Here is a 10617-nt window from a genome sequence, read left to right on the forward strand (position 1 = left end):
TATGCAACTTAGAAACTGATAAGATATTCATTTAATACTCGTTCGAAATATACAAATTCAATCCAAGTAACAGATAATATATATCTATATACACATAGCACGTATTCACTTGGAGATACTTTACATCTTTGTGTTAGAAGAAAAGGAATATACACTCACTCATAACATAGATGTAATACATTCAACCAATACTTGTATTAAAATCGTGTTTATGAAAGGGACTATACACTCACTTGATCAGAAGATGATCGGGTAGCACTACGGATCTAAGAGTAGTATTTCTTCGCTGAAACCGGGAGATCTTCACAAAAACTGGGCTTCTCGTGGGAAGAGTTTCGGCTCAGAAACTTTACTTCTTGGGATCTTCGGGGCTTCGGGACTCGCTTCGGGTCTCGGGTTGATACCGAGGCTTCGGGGGTATAATTTTCACGTAGATCAATGAAATAAGGGTGAGAGAGAAGAGATTTGGCAACCATAAATGGCTGCCCTTTGTGTTCTATTTATAGGGTTGGAGTCATCCGTGAACGCAGTGCGTTCCCCAAACGAATGTAGGGCGTTCCTCGAACGCAATGCATTCCCTTCGAACGCGGTGCGTAGGAGCGGGGTTCCGATCCTATCCCTTATGCGTTGAGTTAGAATCGATATGGCCAATCCAAATCCAAGCACTGAACGCAGGGCGTTCCCACTTTGGGATGCGTCCCTCGAACTTCAGATACTCATAACTTTCTCATACGATCTCTGTTTTCGACGTTCTTTATATGAACGAATAGGTGAGATTATGCTCTATATTGGAATGTAAATATTGTACATATGAATTAACCTAGTTTTAGCCCATGGGCCCGTAGGGTTTCATATGTCTAGGGATCCTGCCTCTTTATATACTCTGACATCTTCTTGTAATAGGTGTACAATTAACAAGGTTATTTTCACCCTAAATATATTTTCTAGTTTACGTGGTATTAGAGCGAGGTTTAGGGTTGGAGGGTTTTTTGCATTGAGAGTACTGTTCACGAAGTACTGTTCATCGAGCACTATTCCGGCACTGTTCATTGGTACTGTTCATCGGTGTTCCAACACCTTGTGAGTGCACCGTTTCCTAATTAGGGCATCCTGTGAGTGCTGTTCTCTTTTCTTATTTGTTTCTAGTTCGTAAAGATGTCCGGAGGAGACAAATCATCTAGCAGCAGTGGTCCACGAGTACCTGAGTTGCTTCCGGTAATTGCTAGACTCACCAACAACAAACTTAATGGATCCAATTTCTTTGAGTGGAACAAAACTATTCGGATCTACCTCCGAAGCATGGGCATGGCTTCTCATTTGACATCTGATCCCCCCAAAGGTGATGATTCTGATTTGTGGCTACAAAGTGATGCTCGTTTGTATTTGCAGATTGTCAACACTATCAAGCCTTCTGTCTCTTCTCTGGTTAGTCACTGTGAATATGTGAAAGAACATATGGACTATCTTAACTTCTTATATTCTGGACAAAGCAACATCTCACGAATCTATATTATTTGTAAGTCCTTTCATCGAGGCGAACAACAAGATCGATCACTCACCACTTATGTCATGGAATTTAAGAAAGTATATGAGGAGCTCAACTCTCTTCTTCCCTTGAGTGCTGATGTCCAAGCTATGCAGACTCAGAGAGAACAAGTGGCTGTAATCAGTTTCTTGACTGGTTTGCGACCAGAATTCGACTCTATAAGAACTCAGTTTTTGAATGAATCCGCCATTCCTTCCCTTCAAGAAACATTTTCTCGTGTTTTTCAAAATGAGAGTATTCAGTCTCCACAACCTTCTGATCATAATAGTGCTTAGGTTAGTCGAGGAGGATTTCATGGTGGCTCCCGAGGAGGATCTCGTGGGGGTCACAGAGGGGGTTCTAGAGGTGGTCATAGTGACCGAACTACAGAATCACGGGTTGTTATCTCTACTTCTGATGACGTTGAGTGTTATTATTGTCATGATTTTGGTCACACCAAACGCACTTGTAAGAAGCTCTTGTCTAGAAATCAGAAAAGCTCATCAGCACATGTTGCTTCTGCATCAGACAACACTATTACCATACCCGCAAAAGAATATGCATGCCTTTTAAAGACTAAGAACTCCACTGGTCCAACTGCGGCATTTGCTGAAAAAGGTAACCCTAATACATGCCTATTATCTTCTGCCTCAAAATGGGTAATCGATTCAGGTGCCTCAGATCACATGACAGGTAATCCTACCCTATTCTCTAGTCTTGATAAACACACATCTTCATCTCATGTCACGATCGCTGATGGGTCTACCCCACATGTTCTTGGTTCTGGCACTATTGAACTTACGTCATCTGTTTCCTTATCCTCTGTATTGAGTCTACCAAATTTCTCATTCAATTTGTTATCAGTCAGCAAAATTACCCATGCCTTAAAGTGTTGTGTCTCATTCTATCCTGATTATTGTGTCTTTCAGGATCTGTCGACGAAGAAGATTATTGGTAGAGGACGGGAATCTGATGGCCTATACATATTTGAACATCCAACACCTTACTCTTTGGCGTCATCCACTTCATCCCCATTTGAAGTTCATTGTCGATTAGGCCATCCGTCTCTGCAGAATCTAAAGAAGTTGTGTCCTGAGTTTTCTTATTTAACGTCTTTATAGTGTGAGTCTTGTCAGTTTGCTAAACACCAACGTATTCATTTAAGTCCAAGAGTTAATAAGCGGGTTTCATCCCCATTTGAATTAGTCCATTCTGATGTTTGGGGACCATGCCCTGTTACTTCAAAACTTGGGTTTAAATATTTTGTTACGTTTGTTGATGATTATTCACGTACTACCTGGCTTTATTTTATGAAAAATCGATCTGAAGTGTTTACACATTTTTGTTCATTCTATGCTGAGATTAAAACACAATTTAAAACCACCATCCAAACCCTTCGTAGTGATAACGCAAAAGAATATTTGTCTCAAACATTTCAGTCTTACATGCTTCAAAATGGTATTCTTCATGAGTCTTCCTGTGTTGACACACCAGCCCAAAATGGGGTCGTAGAACGAAAAAATCGTCATCTTTTAGAGGTGGCTCGGGCTCTTCTATTTCACATGTCTGTTCCTAAAACTTATTGGGCGGATGCGCTTTCTACTGCTTTTTTTCTCATTAATAGAATGCCTTCTATTGTCTTGGATGGTATGAGTCCACTCTCGGTTCTATTTCCTACAAAGTCATTGTTTCCTGTCGAACCAAGGATCTTCGGTAGTACGTGTTTTGTTCGTGATACCCGACCACACCTAACCAAGTTGGATCCGAAGTCCTTGAAATGTGTCTTCCTTGGTTACTCTAGACTTTAGAAAGGCTACAAGTGCTTCTCTCCTACACTCAATCGGTACATTGTATCTCGAGATGTTACATTTCATGAAAATATACCCTTCTTTCCTATGACCAATTGTTCCAACCCAAGAGTGTCTGATGATCTGTTGGTATATACCATACCTGCTCCTGAGTCTCCTAGCCCATGTAACTCTACACAACGTGAAGAGCATACTAACCCACCTATTATTCACGTATATAGACGCCAACAACCTACATCAACTCCCGATCCAATACCATCTTCTTCTACAGATCCAAGTACCGATGAGACTCCTGCTATGAGCGATTCATCACCTTCCGATACACTGGAACCTGATCTTGATGTTCCAATTGCCCTAAGGAAAGGTAAGCGTTCATGTACATACCCTATAGCCTCTTTCGTATCCTATGGTAAACTGTCTGCAGCTTCACGCTGTATGATCTCTACACTTGATACTATACATGTTCCTAAAACGATTGGTGAAGCCTTGAACCATTATGGATGGCGGGATGCTATTATTGATGAAATCAATGCTCTTGATCATAATAATACATGGGAGTTGGTATAATTACCTGTAGGTAAAAAGGTGATCGGTTGTAAATGGGTATTCATGGTGAAAGTCAACCCGGATGGATCTGTGGCTCATCTGAAGGCATGGTTGGTTGCTAAAGGATATGCTTAAACTTATGGGGTTGACTACTCAGAGACATTCTCTCCTGTGGCTAAGGTATCTTCCATCCGCTTGTTTATTTCATTAGCTGCTACTTATGACTGGACCCTTCACCAACTAGATGTGAAGAATGCCTTCCTACATGGTGATTTACATGAGAAAGTTTATATGGATCAACCACCTTGGTTTGTTGCTCAGGGGGAGTATGGAAGGGTTTGTAAGTTGCGTAAATCATTGTATGGTTTAAAGTAATCCCCTCGGGCTTGGTTTGGACGGTTTAATGCTGTGGTAACAGAGTTTGGCTTACGAAGAAGCTCTTATGATCATTATGTGTTCTTTGCTTCATCTTCTTCTGGATGCATTCTGCTAGTGGTGTATGTTGATGATATTGTGATTACTGGGAGTGATGGAACTAGAATCAAGAAACTGAAAGATTTTCTTGCATCTCGATTTCAAACCAAGGACCTAGGTCCTTTAAAATATTTTTTGGGAATTGAGGTCTCTCGTACTCGAAAAGGGATCTGTTTGTCTCAACGGAAATATTGCTTGGATATTCTGAGAGATTATGGGATGATTGAAACAAAGCTTTGTGAATCACCAATGGTTCCGAATATGAAATTGAAAGCAGACGATGGAGATTCACTTGAGAACCCAGAGAAATACAGAAGAGTTGTGGGAAAACTTAACTATTTGACGATTACACGTCCAGACATTGCTTTTCCAGCGAGTGTTGTAAGTCAATTTATGTCGTCACCTCGAACTTCTCATTGGGATGCGGTTACTCATATTCTAAAGTACCTAAAGGGTGCTCCAGGTCATGGCATCCTATATCAAAATCATGGTCATCATGTCATTGAAGGGTTCACAGATGCTGATTACAATGGCGATCCTACAAACAGACGGTCTACCACACGTTATTGTGTATTTGTTGGAGGGAACCTAGTTTCGTGGAAAAGTAAAAAGCAAAATGTCGTTTCACGATCAAGTGCCGAATCTGAATACAGGGCTATGGCTCAGACTACATGTGAGCTGATATGGGTACGGAATTTGTTAGGTGAAATTGGGTTTGCTCAATCAAAACCAATGAACCTATATTGTGATAATGAGGCGGCTATCCATATTGCAAACAATCCCGTGTTTCACGAAAGGACTAAACATATCGAAGTAGATTGTCATTTCACTCGTGAAAAGCTAGAAGATGGAACCATCTCTACTCCTCATGTTCGAACAGGAAGCCAACTAGTTGATGTCTTTACCAAAGCTTTACCTGGTTTGCGGATATCTGCAATTTGTAACAAGCTAGGAATGTATAACATTTATGATCCAGCTTGAGGGGGAGTATTGGAATGTAAATATTGTACATATGCATTAACCTAGTTTTAGCCCATGGGCCCGTAGGGTTTCATATGTCTAGGGATCCTGCCTCTTTATATACTCTGGCATCTTCTTGTAATAGGTGTACAATTAACAAGGTTATTTTCACCCTAAATCTATTTTCTAGTTTACACTCTACAACTCTCGTTTAGACTCCGTTGGCTAATTCTGACTTTTATTTTTATTATATTATTTTTAGTAGGCGGGGACAAGAAAACTCCGTTAGAAAATCATAACTTCTTCATCCAACGTCCGTTTTCGTCTGTCTTTTCATCTTTGGACTACTATCGATGAGATCTTCCATTCTCGTTTAGATTGTTTCGGCTAAAAATCACTCGATCTCATATTCGAGTTTTGGGCTGCATACTACTAAGTCGAAACTTCGAAAAATCATAACTTCCTCATACGAAGTCAGATTTAGACGTTCTTCTTATGCATGCTCTAGGTTTAACGTATTCTACGACTTTCTTTTAGATCACTAAATCTAAATATCGCTATATCTTAAATTCGTATTTTACGTCATTCAACGTCGTGTCAGTTCTATCGCGAAACTTTGACATGTCATAACTTCTTCGTTATAACTCGGATTTCGGCATTCTTTATATATTCGGAAACCTCGTCACGACCACTACGTCTTCATGTATCAATATTGGGTTTATCTAACATTTCATTTTCTTGCTTATTTTTATTCTTAATTCATTTAAGACACACAATTAAGCAATTAAGTATAAAACACATAATGCTCAAATAATACATTCTTATTATGTCAAAATGAGTTACAAAGGTTAACCTAGACTATTACATCATCATTAATGCCTGGCCCCGAAACACGGGCGTTACAACTAAGATTTGATAGCCTGAGAATATTTGGTTTGGCCTTATTTCCTGTTCCTTGTCTGGTTGTGGGCTTAGGGTAGGATCGAGTATTCGACTATCTATAGGATCCAGTGTTATGTATGGCTAGCATACATGAGTGTTGCAGGGTTGGTGGAAGTTTCATGAGTTGGTGTAGTGTTTAGCGGGTCAGCGTAAAGAATGATTAACCACTCTGGATAGAGTAAGAACAAGGCGAAGGTGCACCCATGGTGTGGGAAGTTTGAGATTGAGGATTTCGTATGAGGATCTGTCTGTTTTTATTGCATTTTAGTGCCAGTCGGCTTCTCTACTCGAATGCTGCTTGCTTTGTGCTTTGTGGGACCCATGTTGATGAGAGCTAACCATCAAATGAATATAATAAAATTACATGCTATGAAGGTTAAATAATCTTAGAATGAAGGACCCAGACCTATTGTGCAACTCTTGCTTGAGTCCAACCGTTGTAGGGCTGGGCCATTTAGTCGAAGGATTATTTAAGCTTGGTTGCATATAATTATATTCGTAAAGTGGCGAACTGGCTTTGGTAGGGGTTCCTCAGCAGTTGATGGCAGTGGGGTGTGGGTGAGTCCTAAGAGAGCCTAGGAAGTATTTTAGTACGGTTGTTTCGCTGTAGAGCGGGTACTGAATGTACTTCATGACTTGGACTTTGAAGACCTGGGATGATTCTTGAGGAAAGTATGGATAGGTGTGGATGGTAGTATTGGGTTCGTATTACTAGAAGCACACAATCCATACTCGAATCAAGGAAGGTTTTGGGGATTCTAAGGGCTGGTCGGGGGAAGTAGCATGGTCGGATACCATGATTCACGATAATGTTTTTGTTCCTATTAATCTTTTGGTTGTGGCTGCTTAGGCATGCAGATGGGTCTAGTAAGTGTTCTGAGCCCTTGTGTCATTTTTTATTTGGGTTGTGTGGTGCAGACCTAGTGAGTTTTTATTTGGGGCCTCAAAGGTTTTGCTCAAGGCCAGGCATTCGAGTCGCAGGACTCAAGAAAGGGATGGTGATATGATTGGCTTGGGTTTTGTTGTTGGAAGTGGGATAGTTAATTGATGGATTAGAATGTCGTTATCTGTGGCAAGGGTTATGACCTTGCAGTTTTCCAAGTTCAGAGAAGGAGTGACCAGGCTCGTAATTTCCAGAGTTAGGAAGGGTAGTACCTGCCTAATCTGGTATGAGTTATGATTTGGTTTTAGCGCCAGTTGGTGGTAGTTCAAGCTCTAAGTGGGAGAGAATTGGGATTCCCGGGTTGAGTATTTTAGCCATTGAGGGATTTTCTAGTTCGTTGTTTTGGATTGTTGTGTTCAGATTAGTTGGGTAGATGTTGATCGATGGATCTTTTCCAGAAGCGGGTATGTTCAGTTCCATGTGGGTCTTGATTCTCTAGTTTGAGTGTCAGTGTGTCCTTTACCATTGGTTTCGGGGTTCATCATTCATCAAAGGTTCCCTTGAAAGTTTAGTTAAGTCATCCGAGATTCAGTGGTCGTGCCAATCTGTCATCAAGTTCAGTATATTCTATATTCCTTTGGTCTTCAGGTATGGTTACCCTCAATGGTGGAGTGGGAACTTGGTTCATAGCAGACCCAGGTTTTAGTAAGCTTCGGGATCATCTTGGAAGTTTTCTCAACCTAGTTGTGTAGTGATGGAATCCATTCAGTCTCAATCAAGTATGGGGTCTTGTTTTGACTGACCGTGAGTTTGTTTTCTATTATTGATTGTGGTGTTATTTCAATTATCTCCGGTATTTCTTCTCTCTTTCTATAAGAATATGGGTCTTCTAAGGATGTGCATGGTGGTATCTCATGTGAGGCTGGGCAAGATAGCATTGAATACTTGGTTCGAATTATGTCTGTGGTTCTTTTGGGTTATAGCCTTCGAATTGGACCAAGAGTTCAACCGTTATCCTATTTGCGGGTCCTGTGTGACCATGTTTTTGTAATATTTTGCTTTGGTAGCATCCCTTTGATGCTCAGTTGGCATTTTCAGGGAGTCGATTAGGTCCCTTCAAGGCAATGGAATGTGGTGGATATCTTCAGGCCCGAAGTGTTGGGCGAATGATGCGATGACGACAAGGTCAGTATGTTATCGGGAGCATTCCATACATGGGTTGAGGGCTAGGGAGGGCATTCTAGATTCATGCTATGGGCTCAGAGGCAATCCAGGCCTATGCTGAGGACCATGTAGGGGTATTCCAGTCATAGGCTTTGGGCCTAGTGATTGTGATCGTTCATTTCTTCTACTTGTAGTGCTTTCGGTGTTGACGCGTTGTTGAGAGTCAGACGAGTCACCAATCTATTGGCTGGATTAGGGAAGCAGTAAGGGATGTGGGGAGTATCAGTCAAGTATCAGAAAGTCTGTATAGGATGTATGCATTATATTTCCGGTTGTTTGCAAGCTGTTGTTGGGGTTTTGATTTTAAAGATTGGAAACTGCTTATGAGGTCGCAAGTCATAAAGCTCTTTATGATGTCTCAAGTGGTTGTTCAGGTGGGGGTATGCTTGAGCCAATAAGAGTTGGTTGTAATGCGCAAATTTTTGGTTTAATCATCTTTGCATCGAAGTAGTGAGTGGTAATGGCATAGCTAAGATTCAAGGGTTATTATGATTTGGTTTCGGGTAAAGTTCACGATCGGTATGTTTTGAGGATCCATTCTGTGTGGTTGTGGTACTATCTCCAGTTAGGGACTAGGGTTAGATTCATAAATGGATGCTCATCATTTGTAGGGAATGGTCTTTGAGAAGAATATTAGTGGGCTTTTGGTGGAAACTTACGTTGGGAATTGCGAGTGTATCCGTACAAGGTCTATTCTCAGAAAGATGTGGATTAAGAAATCTGTTTGTCAAAGGCATCAACAGTAGGGTACAAGATTTAGATTATGTGTATGTGCTCTAGGATGGTTCTACCTGTGTGAAGGTCGGACAAGTGATGAGGTTTCAACATTTTAGAAGCAGCATGTCGATCCGGCGGTTAAGGAAATATATATCTTGTATCTTTCTGTGTTCATGGAAGTTATCGTCAGGGGTTGAATTGATGGTTTGATGGATAAATGTCATGGATTTAGCATTGGTTAAGTTTGGGCGGTCTATGAGGAAGTCATACCAGTTCGAGACTTCAGGTTTCAGATAAAGTAGGTTGCGTTTCTGCATGGGATTGTGGATTCGTCTTCTTCGAATGGTAAATTCTGATGGTTTCATTTTCCTTGGGAAGTATAAGTGATCTAAGTGTTCGATGGTGTTTTGGAGTCTAAGGGCATAGTTGTAATTTGTTATCTCGGTCCTTTATGAATTTTGGGTTTGGTTCAGGGAAACTTTAAGGCTATGATGGGTTGCTAGAAGTGTAGGGCTTCTCGTCACCTTTCCGTGGATATAAATTTCGTCGGAAACGAATTTAGATCTAGGAATTTACGGCCTTCGGAGTATTTAGGGTTTTGGAGGGAAACCTAGTATGTGTGGCGTCCCCTAGCCCATGTTTGGTGATCTTGAAGCTCTTGTGAGATTTGTGGAGGGTTTCGTGGATCTAGAAGAAGGAGGAGGAACTTGAAGACTTGTTGTTTGAAGGAAATCTTTGAGACCCAACATTTTCATCCCCTTCTGGTAGCTTGGGAGGTATAAAGTTCAAACCTTGCCTTTTCATTTCATGGATCTTTTTCTTGTTGCACTTTTGGTCATTTTGACCCCTTTTGGTTGATGATTGGGACTTTAAGTCATTTGTAAAGCTTGTAATTGTAGATCTGGTCATATCATGGGTTCCTTGGGCATAAAGGCGCAAACTTTATGGTGGTTTTGGTTCCATGCATGTATTAAGTCTAGTATTACGATCTTTTGAGCTCTAGAGTCCCATTTAGCCATGCAAGCACATAAAGTTGGAAACTTTATGTGATAAACCACCTTGGGGAAGTTAGATATGAGGTTGGATCCAAGTCCTAATTGGTTAAGTGCTTAATTGGAAAGTTGGCATTGGGCTGGTGAGTACGGCTGGCGTACAAGTTTGTACATTGCACGTACAAGCCTCCCATGTATTACGCTGAGCATGATGGCTGAGTACGCCCCACGTACTTAGCAGACTTGGGCCTTTTTGCATTTTGGGCTTTGGTTTGGGCTTAGCTGTGTTGGGCCATGTTGGGCCATGTTGGGCCATCTAGATTTTCATTGATGGGCTGTCGTGACTTGTTGGGCCTTCTTGGGAAAAGTCCCATGAAAGGAACTTGGCCCAATTTGGAAAGTTGGGCCATATTTGGGCCTTAGATGTTTATTTTGGAATTTTGGGCCTTTGATCATCTAGTTTGGGACTTGGCTTTAGACCAAGCTTGAGAAGGGTAAAAAGGTATTTTACCCTAATATGGACTCATATTGTGAGTCAGGGGCTAG

This window comes from Lactuca sativa, chromosome 2, assembly GCF_002870075.4.
Source record: "Lactuca sativa cultivar Salinas chromosome 2, Lsat_Salinas_v11, whole genome shotgun sequence".
In the NCBI taxonomy this organism is placed as follows: Eukaryota; Viridiplantae; Streptophyta; class Magnoliopsida; order Asterales; family Asteraceae; genus Lactuca; species Lactuca sativa.